This window comes from Parus major, chromosome 4 (assembly GCF_001522545.3).
Source record: "Parus major isolate Abel chromosome 4, Parus_major1.1, whole genome shotgun sequence".
Lineage (NCBI taxonomy): Eukaryota > Metazoa > Chordata > Aves > Passeriformes > Paridae > Parus > Parus major.
In genome coordinates this window covers 40,038,459-40,050,452 of record NC_031771.1, presented here as the reverse complement: position 1 = coordinate 40,050,452, position 11,994 = coordinate 40,038,459, and the positions used below count along the sequence as shown (strand labels likewise).

Sequence of the window (11,994 nt, the reverse complement as noted above, 5' to 3'; positions counted from 1 at the left end):
TCCGAGCGGCGGCGGGAGCTCTCCCGGGAGCCGGCAGCCGCCGAGCCGGGCGGGGCCCGGGCGCTGCTCCCCATCCCCGTGGCGGCCGCTGCCAAGGAGACGGTGACGGTAGGTGTGTGCGCGCCTCTTCGCAGGGAGCCCGCTCTGCCAGGGGCGGCTCTCCGGGACGGCGCTCCCCGGGCTGTGGCGCAGAGGTGACCCTGCGTGGAGCCAGCCCCGGGCCGGGAGGCGAGGCAGGGCCCCAGCAGGAGCTGAGGAGCTGTCACCCATCGGGAGAGACGGGCTGTCACCGGAGCGCGGCCGCGGGCACTGGCGCGAACCCTGCGTTTCGCCTCTGCGGCTGTCCCAGTCGAATCTTTCTCTAATAGAAACGCTGGTTTGCAACCGGAACAGCTCCTGGCAGCGTAAATCCCGAGTTTCATTTTATACTTAGGACAATTACCTTTCTTATATAAGAAATTTCCTGTAGAGTGAAAGGTTTACACTGAACTTCGTAGGAAGTGTCAGCATTGTGACAAGTAATGGTTCAGTTGGACTAATTCAGCGAAAACTCCGGCTGAGTAACCAGGGGTTACGGGAAATAGTTGACGTTAACCTGGACAGTGAAGCTTCCCGTGAAGAGGATGAACTCCTGCACAGCAGTCTGTGTAACACATGGTAATCATAGGGTTGGGTTTTTTTTCATTTCAAATTGTCAAAAGCTGTGGTTAGGCAGTTTGTCGGAGTGGTATCTGCTAAGACATCTGTGGCATCTGTGTAAATGGCCTGCTTTGTCTATACCAAGTTTATTTTATAGTGTCTTTGAGAATAGGGTCTACATTTTTGCAGTGGAGGCCTTGTGCCTGAGTATGAACGTTGTTTGCCTTTTTGCCCTGCATCGTTAGCTGAAAGGCACATTCTGTTGGTGGCATCCTTTATGAAAGGAATTTGAATCTGGTATTTTTGGTTATTCGTAGTCTTGTCTGGAGTGTGTTACTGTAGCACAGAGGACTGAAGCTGTTACAGTTTTTCATAGTGTTTTGATTTGACAGAATTTGACAGATTTGACAGAATTGATTTGACATTGTTTTACATAGCCAGTCTTAATGATCAGTTTTCTTTAAAGGGAAGTATTATTGCTGTACCTTTGAGAAGTCAATGAATTTACTTGGATGTATGATTACAAATTTTCGCACACATCACTGTAGATTATAAAATGTAATACTTATGTATACTTATTTTTTGAAAACAAACACTGAAGTACCTTGCTTCTGTATGGAAAAGGGCTCTAATTAATTTGGTTTTCTATTTGCATAGCAGAAAACTTGAAAGATTAACTTGAAATATGTCCACTCGGATTGTGTGGACTAAATCTGGACTGACATCTGAGAATATTAGGTTCATGTTGCAGGTTTTTATTTTTGAATCATTCCTCTAATTGATTTCCAATTGCATGTCTGTGTGCTCAGGATTCCTTAAAAATAACCTTTCAATTGAAGCCCCCTAAAAATAAGGATCAAAGAGCTGTGGAATTTTTGGTCTGAGGTAGTGGGTTCCTGTACTTTTTTTATTATTGACTTCTATTCTGCAGAATGGCTTGTGGGAAAAGACGATAGTTTGAATGCAGATCTAGACAGGGAACTACCACGAGTAGTTTGACCATGAGCTCTATCTGTAATCCATTTATAATTGCCCTCTAGACCTGTGATGAGTACCAACTCTTTCACTACAGATTTCTAAAAGATCTCCAGAGATGGAAAAAGGGATGCAAATATTGTGTTCAAATTGCGTTGAATGGTATTCATGGTATTCTGCGATGGTATTGTATTGTAACAGCCTTTGTTAGAAGGCTGAATTAGTGTTGCCTGAGTGGCAGTAACTTCTTTAATTCCTGATTTTTAGTGCTGAACTTTCAACTTTAATTAATTGTGTGTAACAGTATAAAAAGCCTGATAACTTGGAAAGTAGAAAATTCTTTCATGAAAGGTCATAAAGGTGTCGGTCTTACTAGGATTAAGGTTGGAGCTGTTGGAGCTACTGCAGAGTGTGTTTAGAGTAATCATTGGAGAACAATTGCCTGCAGCTTCTGTATAGAAGAGTTTGATGGAACTGTGATGCATGTTTTGCTAGGATATTTTTACAGTTTTATCAGGTAATGACAACAAAGAATGATGAGACTCAAGTATCTTGGTATACTCTCCATCTGCTTTTGGTCATTTCTTTATTCCTGATGCATTTATTCCTGGCACCGTTTTCTGAGTTTTTTTTGGTTTATACTTACCCCACTTTCCCATTTCTGTAGTTCCCTGCTTTTCATTCCACCAAAGCAAATCATGTGATGGCTTTTCTTTTTCCTCCCTCCATCCAAGCCACAGTCTTCTTCTTCATGCTAATATTTTCATTTGCATGTTTCATCCTTAATCATTCCTCTAGCAGTATGCTTTCCCCAAATGCTATTTACTTAGGTCATTGGAAGCAGGAAGTTGTGTCTCTGGTGTCAGTGTCTTGCTATAGAGATCTACAGCAGCTGGTAGAAGCAATTACACCGAATGTTTCTGGCATCACCCCTAGGGGACAGAGTAACCACTAAAAAAGGCCCCAGTACTGACAGTAAAGAGACCAGCCCTTGCAAAACCTGAAATCCTTTAATCCATAGACAGCTGTAGTAAATGGATTTGTATAAACATAGACTTGACAGAGGGTCTTAAAATTTTTCTAAATGTGGTGGGGGAAATCTATCTTCTCCCATAGACTTTGTGTTAATTTTTTTGAAAAGCCCATTCTGAAACATTAATTGACAATGGATAATTTTATTTTTAAAGGTTAACACATAGTGAGTTTATAACTGAAAACAGTATCACAGTGTAAAGTATTCCGGTATTCAGGGTAGTTATGAATATCTCACCTCTAGCATTGTGGTTAACCTTGGCCAGCAGGCACCACACCATACCACACAGCCACTCCCTCATTTTCTAGAAGTGGGATGGGAAAGAGACTTGAAAGTGTAAAAGTGAGAAAACTTGTGGATTGAGATAGAGACAGTTTAACAAGCAGAGTAAAGGCCACACAAGCAAAGGAAAATAAGCCATGCAAACAAAGTAAAACAGGTCATTGATTTACTCCTTCCTGTGGGCTGGCAGGTGTTCAGGCATCCCAGGCAAACCAGTTCCAGTACAAGTAATGGAGACTTGGGAAGACAAATGCACTGAATGTATGTGTCCATTTCCTCTGTCTTCCCCAGCTTTGATTAGCAAGCACAATTATTGTGTGGTATGGAATCTCCCTTTTGTAAGTTGGGGTCAGCTGTCCCAGCTGTGTCCCTTGCAGCTTCTTGTGCACCTCCAGATGACTTAGTGGTGGGACAATGTGAGAAGCAGGATGAGCCATGACAATGTGCCAGCACTGCTCAGCAACAGCTGAAACATCCCTGTGTTACTAGCACTTCTGGTCACAGATCGAAAACATAGCACCATAGCGACTGCTGTAAAGGAAGTTAACTATCCCTGCCAAAATCAGTACAGGTATTGAATTCCCATATGTCTATTTTACTTCTTCTGAGGAATTCGTGTAAAAGTGTAATAAGTGGCCTTCTTGTTTGATACAGGCAGCTCAAGGGGACAACAGAATAGTTTTCTTATGCTCTCAAACATTAAAATAAATGGGTTAACCTAGTTTACATTTTAACTCTCCAAGAACAACTTTCTCTTCTGGCAGGCCACCTGTTTCCAGATGATGTTCATAACGCCTGTGGAAGTATTTTTAGAGTTGTGTTAGTCCCAGTTAGTATCCCTACAGCTGACTTCTCTTCAGATTCTATCACTGAGTTGAAATAATGCTTGGCAGTAGTGACAGAATATTTAAGTGTATAAAGTTATCATATATATCTTGATAGTTGGTTGCTTGGTCCTACTGTCTTCTAGCATTTATGAACCAGGACATTTTAAAAGGGGTTTTAGATTCCAGGACTTCTGGTGATGATTACACAGATGTTGGTGGGACACATTTTTGGCCAGTTCAGAAATGAGGCACATCATTTGAGACTAACTGGACAAAAAATGTATTTGAGACTTGTAGAGAAACAATTGTGTCAAAATGTCTTTATATCTGTCTCCATGTTCTATGAAATGGTTGCAGTAAGAAACCTGAAGTGCAACAGATTTGTGAGTTTATGTACAGATGAGTAAGGAAGTGCCACTTGCCAAAAGTGAGGTAAGCTCTGAAATGTATCACCAACATGCTGTCTGTGCTGTGGCAGACTATTTGATCAGACAAAGGTCATGGGATCAGTGCAAAAGTATACTTGCTTGACCAAGCATAATACTTGAGGCGTTCTGGTGGAAAATAAGATTTATTGCAGAAGCAGCATGAAGCTAAACTCCCTACAGGATTACCTTTTCCCAGATGCTTTCTGAGAATAACTCTGGACCCAAGGGCTTTATGTATGATTACCTGGAGTGAAATCTTGGACGCTATAATAAACTGGCAATTTTAATTCCAGGGATGCTGCCACAGAACATTTCAGAACCAAAGTAAAAATCTGCACTCAGAACTGCTAGTTTTGTGTCTGAAGGTTTTGGTGAAGACTGGGAGAGCTCTGCTAGCAGGTACATCCTTTAAAGTTTAGGAGATGGTTATGCAGAGAAAGAATCTGTTTGAAGGAACTGTTATTTTAACAGAATGACAGAGTTCCTCAGAGGAGTTAATATTTGTCTTCTAATTCCTTACTTCCAAAAGTTGTGTCATTAGTAAAACTTTCTAAAATGGTCTTGGAAATAACCAATGATGCATCTTTGTACTCCTAAGAGATCTTTTATGTAATCATGTTGTCATTATATAAAGGTAGTGAACTCCAGGTCTCTAATTTTTGGGGGAGATATTCTCTGTGAATCACCTCCTTCAGAGATGATTCAAGAATTTAAACAGAGGCAGGGAAAGACAGGAACAGACTGTGTGCTTCATCACATTTCTTGAAGGCACATTAATTTTCAGGATACAGAAGCTGTATACCTCAGGTGTTTCCAAAGGGTTTTTCCCTAGTATCTCAATAGTACTTTCAAACTATCACTTCGTGAAAATGCTCAAAGGGTCAAGTGTTTTCATAACAGCGCATTTCTACATGCATTACATCATGTATTTCCATCTCAGTGAAATGAAGAACAAGACTTTACCTCCAAAAAGTAGGGAAGCTCCCCTAGGGAGGAGGCTCTCCTGCCTGTTCAGAGAGGATGCTGTTCCAAAAGATGCATAAGCATCGCTTTTCCAAAAGTCACTTGCAGCAATTGCTGCTTCATAAGTATTGTGCATTTAATGCCATAGGGCAATTGCCAAAGTAATTTGGTTTTAAAAGTAACAGTTTGCTCTTTGGCTGATCACATCTGAAGTTCCTTACCAGTATAATGCTGAGAAGGATACTGCTTGCCAGCTGTAGTGAGAGCCATGCTGCTGGGCAGGGAAGGTTTACCTTTTGTTGTTAATTCTGTGTTCCTCATAGTGTTAAAAGAGATGGTGCATGTTTGGGATGGACAGATCCAGCTACTAGTGTGTTTTGGTGTTGCATGCAGTGAAGCATGTGAACACATGGAGCTGGATGTACATACAACTAGGCTTCTGGAACTAGAAGGTTCCACTAGGTGAAGGCACCACTAGGTGAAGTGGGTGCCCTGTGGAACTAATGCAAGAAGGACTGATATATTAGTTACATTGTTACCCCAAGGATTTCCTGTAACAGAATTATATCAGAACGTGGCCCTTTTTACAGCATTTTAAACCCGTTCCAGCTTCCTATGCTTGTAAATAATATAATACTGTGCTTATCTCAGTGAAGCAGGATCAACTAACAGAATTGTTGGCTGTACTACATCTACATAGTCTGCTAGAAGTACAACTTCAGTAAGCATCAAAACAATTTTGCCTGCTTTGGGATTTTCCCACACTGGGAACCTGACAGTTAACCTTTTGGCCACCCAGCATGAAAACAGAACTGTGCTACTTTTATCTACATGAGAGCATATTAAATAAGCCTGAAGTCAAATATAAACGAAGGAAGTTAGGAACAGCATTGCTTTGAAACCTTTGTATTTTAATAATTTGCACAGATTCTCATTGATGGAAGACAGATTACTTTGCAAACAAAAATTCAAAGAAAGTTACTCGCTTGAAATAAATTGAAGATTAAACTACTGTAGCAAACATATTTTTGACTGCAAGCAAAACGTACCTTTAGCAGTAAATGTTGGCTTCTTTAGCTAAAATAGACTCTCCTTTATCTCAGTTGGGAAAAGTTGATTTGACTTGGAATAAAGTTGTGAGATTTTATGTGATATTGCTGGAGCTTTATACCTCACATGCCCACACAGAATATATATTTTTAACTATTTGTTCTGTAAAACATTTTGCATTTTTTGTGGATATTCTCAGAATCTGGGAATTGGAGTATTATTCTGGGACTCAGGAATGGATTGTTGGAGATCACTTCTGCAGAGATTGTAGGCATCGAATGTTTAATTTTCAAAAATCCTATATCTGGCATTTAAACTTATCTCTGAAAAAACTTGGTATTAGATATACACAGAATAAAACTTAACTAATTACTAACTGAATGTTACACAAGATTCGCACTTGACAAAGAACATTTCTTTTGTATAAACAAACAGAGTAATGAGGTACTGCTTTATCTTCTGCACTTTACTTCCAGTGAATTTGGGCCATATCATTGCCATTTTTTGATATTTTCAGAGAGCTCAGTGTCCTAACACTGCAAAATTTTAGCTATTTCAATGTCACTGTGGGCTTGTGCCCTGTGTTAGGCCTTGTGTTGTTTTATGACAATATAGTTATTACATGGGTTTCACTGGAAGGCCATACAAGTTAATTCATGTTATACCAAATTCTGAAAGGAAATGTTTCTGAGGTAAGACAGCCAGGAAAATTTAGTTTCATTTTAAATCTGTTTCATTTAAAATTTAGTTCATTTCAGTAAAATGAACATGGGATATGGGACCAGAAATAGAGATTAGCCTGTGCTTCAAGGAACTTCAAGGAATTCATGGAGACCTTTGGTAAAAGCACCAGATTTTCAGGGCATTTTGGTTTGTCTCTGTTTATAGATGCAGTACATGAAAGATGAACCCAAAATGGGAATGGATTGTGAATGCTGAATTTGCTCAATCAAAAGTCTAGATTTTCTTCACTGAAGTTTTTGCTGTGAATAGAGGGAGAAAATACGGCGGAGTGTCACTCTGAAGATGTTCTTTAAGGAATGCTTTCAAAGTTGATTGACTTAAAAATGTCAATTGTCTGTAACAAAAACCTTCATCTAAAGGACTACTGCTTTGTAACACGTGGTGGTATTGTTACAACAAGCAGGGCTTTAGGTGGCCCTCTATAAATACATTACTTGCAGAAAAGCATTTTTAGTAATTATATTAAGTCATTGAAACATGTTAGTGAGAAAGCATTATCATCACACTCTCATTTGCATAATAAAGCTGAAACTTTTGAGGCCTTTCCCAGATATTTTAGGCTATTTGTAATATGTTTGTAGCATAGATTGACAACAACAGCACACCCAATCAAAGAATACTTTCCCTTCAAAGAAGTACCCTGCAAAATTACTGTTTGGTCCTCAATTTAATTTCTGCTTACCTTGTTTCGATTAAAATGTTTCCCTCTGTTTTCTTTGTCCGAGTGTGGTTTGTATATAGTATTGAGTCTATTTAATCCATTTTAGAAAGGGCTTGGAAATATCATCCATGGAAGAATTAGGTGTTTGTTGTGTATATGCAATTCTGTGTTAGGGAACAGCAGGAAAATAAGCCAAGATAATTTTTTCTCTTCAGCTGATTTAAACACCCCAAACAGGGGCTGTGTTCTCTCTGCAGTCCTTCTGCAAGAGTATGGCACAGGAGGATGGGGTGAAATGTGGAACAACAAGGTACCAGCATCAGTCTTTCCTCTTCTTGTTTACTACTTTAGTTGTGAAGTTGAAAGGATGGAAAGTTTGTCTACCAGCTAGATTCTTGGTTTCAGCTGTGGACTTTTTTCCCTTTTATTTCTAATAGCATAGCAAGTCAGTGTACATGTGCAGGTAAACCAGAGATAGGCAGCCATGCCTAAAATTAAGGTAAAACTGCTATTAGGAGATTTGTGACTTTCTGTGTGATGGAAGTGGGTGTGTCTGTTTTTTATGAGAGAATTGTAACATGATACAAGATCATAGTAACTAGTAGGCATGATCCCCAAGAGGATTGGTAAACATGTAGCATAAAAAAAATCTACCTTCATTTGTTTTTCTGAGAGATGTGCTTTCATGAAAGTTTTTTTAAATACTTGCTAATCACAGAGAGATTTAGTGTGGATAAGGCCTTGAAACTTCAAATAGAAATTGGAAACCTACTGAATCCTGTTCACTCCTTCACAAACAGTACCTTCCCTGGGGTATTCAACATCTACTTTCTGTGTCTTGTTCACAGAATCAGAATGTTTTGGAAGGTACCTTAAGGATCATCTAGTTCCCAACCCCCACCACCATGGACAGGGACACCTTCCACTAGACCAGGTTGCCCCATCCAACCTGGCCTGGAATGCTTCCAGGGTACCCAGAGCTTCTCTGGGCAACCTGTGCCTGTCTGACCACCATTCTTCACAGTAAAGATTTTCTTCCTAACATCTAATCTTACTCTACCCTCTCTCAGTTTAAAGCCATTCCCCCTTGTCCCATCTCTGCCCATATGAGAAGTCCCTCTCCAGCTGTCTTGCAGATGCCCTGTAGGTCCTGGTTGGATGCTCTAAGGTCTCTCTGGAATCCTTCAGGCTGAACAATTCCAACTCTCTCAGCCTTTCCTCAATGGAGATGTGCCCATTGTGTCCATTGCTACAGTAAGATTGCCCGAGATGGGCATAAATATGAAATAAATCAGTCAAGAGCAATTGGTGGTGTCGCTAAGATTTTCACACTTGATTAACTTCATTATCATTTGCAAATGTTGGGGAAAACAGAAGATGTTTCCTTGTTATGTGTTGAGATGAATTTCTTAAATGAATGCCTGAAGAAGTGCAAATTGAGGTAATACTTTAGAATGTTCTGGCTTTTAATTAGAATATTTGTTACTTCCCAGTAATTATGGCTTTTCTGCAAGAGCAAATGTTCTGTATGATGCATAAAATGTTAAGCATAATAGATGCAGTAAAGCTCTGAAAAGAAATTTGTATAAAAACTAATATGATTTCCAAAGAAAATTTTATTTGTCAGTTTGCTAATTGGGTGCCTGGAGTTTTCTGCAGCCAAACTTTGCTTTTACTTGGACATTTAGTGTATGGACCAGTGACCCAATACATATTAAGCCTTGGTTAATTTAAATTCATGTTGGATCAACAGCAGAAGTAAGTTGTTTTGATTCTTTCAGATAAAACCAACGAGTTCAAAATAAAGTGGTGTTTTTACTCCTTGGAATAAAATAATGCTTAAGCTCACAGTTTTCCTTCACTTCAAGTAGCTGGAGCTTGCTGCTGGAACAGGTTGTATTTTCTTTTTTCATAATCTGTAAGCTTCTGTGGGCTAGGTTTTGAAGCAAATAACAATTTTCATGGGGTAGATCCAGGCATCTATCTGGCTTAAAAATAACACCACCAAAAGAAAAGTTCTCAGTCAGACCAGTTCCCTTATCCAGTTTGATGCTTGGAAAAGTGAGCATAAAGTACCAGAGCAAGGTCATGCAGGTATGGGGCCTTTAGGGCTCCTCTTTATGGGGGTAGGCTGTATTCATATCAGGTTACAATGATTTTGAGCCAGAGCATGAAATATTGTTATTGCTATATATTCAGAGGGAAACTAGATTGAAAAATGAGGCAGAAATTAAGGCTTTGCAGACCTGAGTACTGACGTGCATAAATTTTAAGCATGTCTTTAAAATTCCATGTTTGCAGCATGTTATTTTATACTTGTAGTAGCATAGAGTCCTTAAGATAATGTTGAAATATGTGTCTGAGAATTTAGCAAATGTTTTTCTGAATGTCTCAAGCGAAATAATAAGCAGTAGTACCTGAGACAGTTAGAATTTCTTGAGAGCAAAGAGTCTCAATGTGCTCTCTAAACATTGACAGTGATCAAAACTAAAATGATATTTGAAAGATACATTATCTAAAAATTTCTGTGATTGTGTGTAATTGATTATTGACTGCAATTGGTTTTGCATACATGTGTGTAATATGGCCTTGAAGCTGTTTCTTTTCTTAAAATTGACTTTGCAGAAATACTGCTTTATTACTTGTGTTTACAACCTGACTGTATTCACAAGCATGTTTGTAATAGTGATAAAATAACATACATATCAAAAAAAAAAGATAATTATTAAACTTCAAATGCAGGGCTAATCAGTTGTGTCACTACAAGTTCTGTCAAAACAACTGAGTTGTGTACTTTCTACATGAAGGCATAGCTTGAATGCCACTGGAGTGCTGAAGGATTAGTAAGACCAAAATAATTCAAATGGTGAGATAGGACAGAAATATTTTGTCTTGCATGTGAGTATGTTAGAAAAGAATTCATCTTGTTTAAAGTCAAAGATGACTTTGTAGATCTGGCTGCTAGACTATTTTTTCTTCCCATATTTAAGGTGGTAATCATTTGAAAATTATGAAAAACATGAAGCCCTGGTTTAGAGCTACTTCTCATGCAGAAGTCCAGAATATTTGTAGAGTAGTCTACTGAAAATTAAATTATTGTATCGACCTTTCTCTTAATCTTACTTTCTGTGACAGGTTCATCTGTTGAAACAAAACATTTTCACACATACATAAATGGAACAATGATTTCGAAAGTACTATAGACAGTCCAGAAAGAGAAATACAGTCTTTTGTCCTTATAGAAGACTGGCTAAAATGTCCCAGATAAGGTATTAAGTAGTAAGACTCCCCTATAAAACATCTTTTTTTTTCCAAATAGAAAGTGTTTGACCTCTTCTAGACACATTCATCTTTGATGTTTCTCTTCTACAAATCTAATTTAATCTCCTAGTTAAAACTGAGGCCGTAAAATTTTGTTTGATTGCAGTAGTCTCACAAATGTTTTATTTTTTAAGGATGTTGTTTAAAAAGCTGAAGAAAAGTGAGCCCAGGTCTTTGACTACTCAGCATAAATGTGTCTTTGCTTCTAATTGCTGAAAACTGTAATTTATTCTTAGAAGGGTTTTGGAAAACTAATTTCTATTTGTATTTGGGGACCGTTATCTCTTAGTGGACTGCCACTCCAGACATCTTCCAACTTACATTTGGGTTTAGATGCCTCTCTGAAAAATAAAGTGCATGTGTCTGTTTTCTTAGTTATTAAAAGAAAACATTATAGTTTAATTGTGTGTTCCTTAGTTAGACAGATGGAGAATTTTAGGAACACCATTTTAAATGACAGGAATAGTGAGGAGGTTGGGAGATTTCATTGATAAGATGCTGTATTCCTATTTTAACATAATGGGAGAAGTTACCTACACGATTGCTCTTTCTAGGAAACAGTTTGGGCTTGGATTTTTCATCTCTGAAAAAATGTTGATACATACATTTTCTTCAAGATAATGATTTCACAGAGGAGCTTGCCTCATTATCGTCTAAAAAGAGTTTTCAGATAGCAGTAGCATATTTTCTATTAAAGGTTTGGTAGTGCAACAGAAAGATGTGAGAATTTAGAACATTTACAGTTTTGTACTACCAAGTGTACATTTAAATTAGCTGGAGGGGAAATATACCAGAAACTTCTGACACGGATTCTCGTGATATGTGAGCTTAATGCTATATTATACTTCTGTAACTCTGGAATTACAATTATGCTCTGCTCTTCTTCAGTTCCCCCAGATATGGTAGCTTTGCACTGGAGTATATTATGGAGGCCTATTACTATTAACAGCTGCACTTTATATTAAGAAGAAATACTAAAAAAATTCTCAGTTCTCTTCTGGAACTATCAGAAAACTGAAATAGTTTTGCCAGAGTTGTTTGAAGTCTGGCTGCTGAAAGTTACAATAACTT

At 38.5% G+C, this 11,994-nt stretch overlaps 1 protein-coding gene across 5 annotated transcripts in view; it reads left to right on the top strand.

Annotated features, from left to right (window-relative positions):
• Window positions 1-6: 6 nt before the first annotated feature.
• MICU3 (mitochondrial calcium uptake family member 3) overlaps window positions 7-11,994 on the top strand; it is a 52,603-nt gene continuing 40,615 nt past the window's right edge. The window contains exons 1-2 of one of the 5 annotated variants that reach the window (XM_015624948.3): window positions 21-108; window positions 4,478-4,583. The gene's annotated coding sequence lies outside the window, so the exon portion shown is untranslated. Of the gene's footprint in view, window positions 109-4,477; window positions 4,584-8,693; window positions 10,872-11,994 lie in introns of those variants that run through there. The other 4 variants (XM_015624950.1, XM_019006418.2, XM_015624947.3 and 1 more) reach the window with 4 other exon arrangements.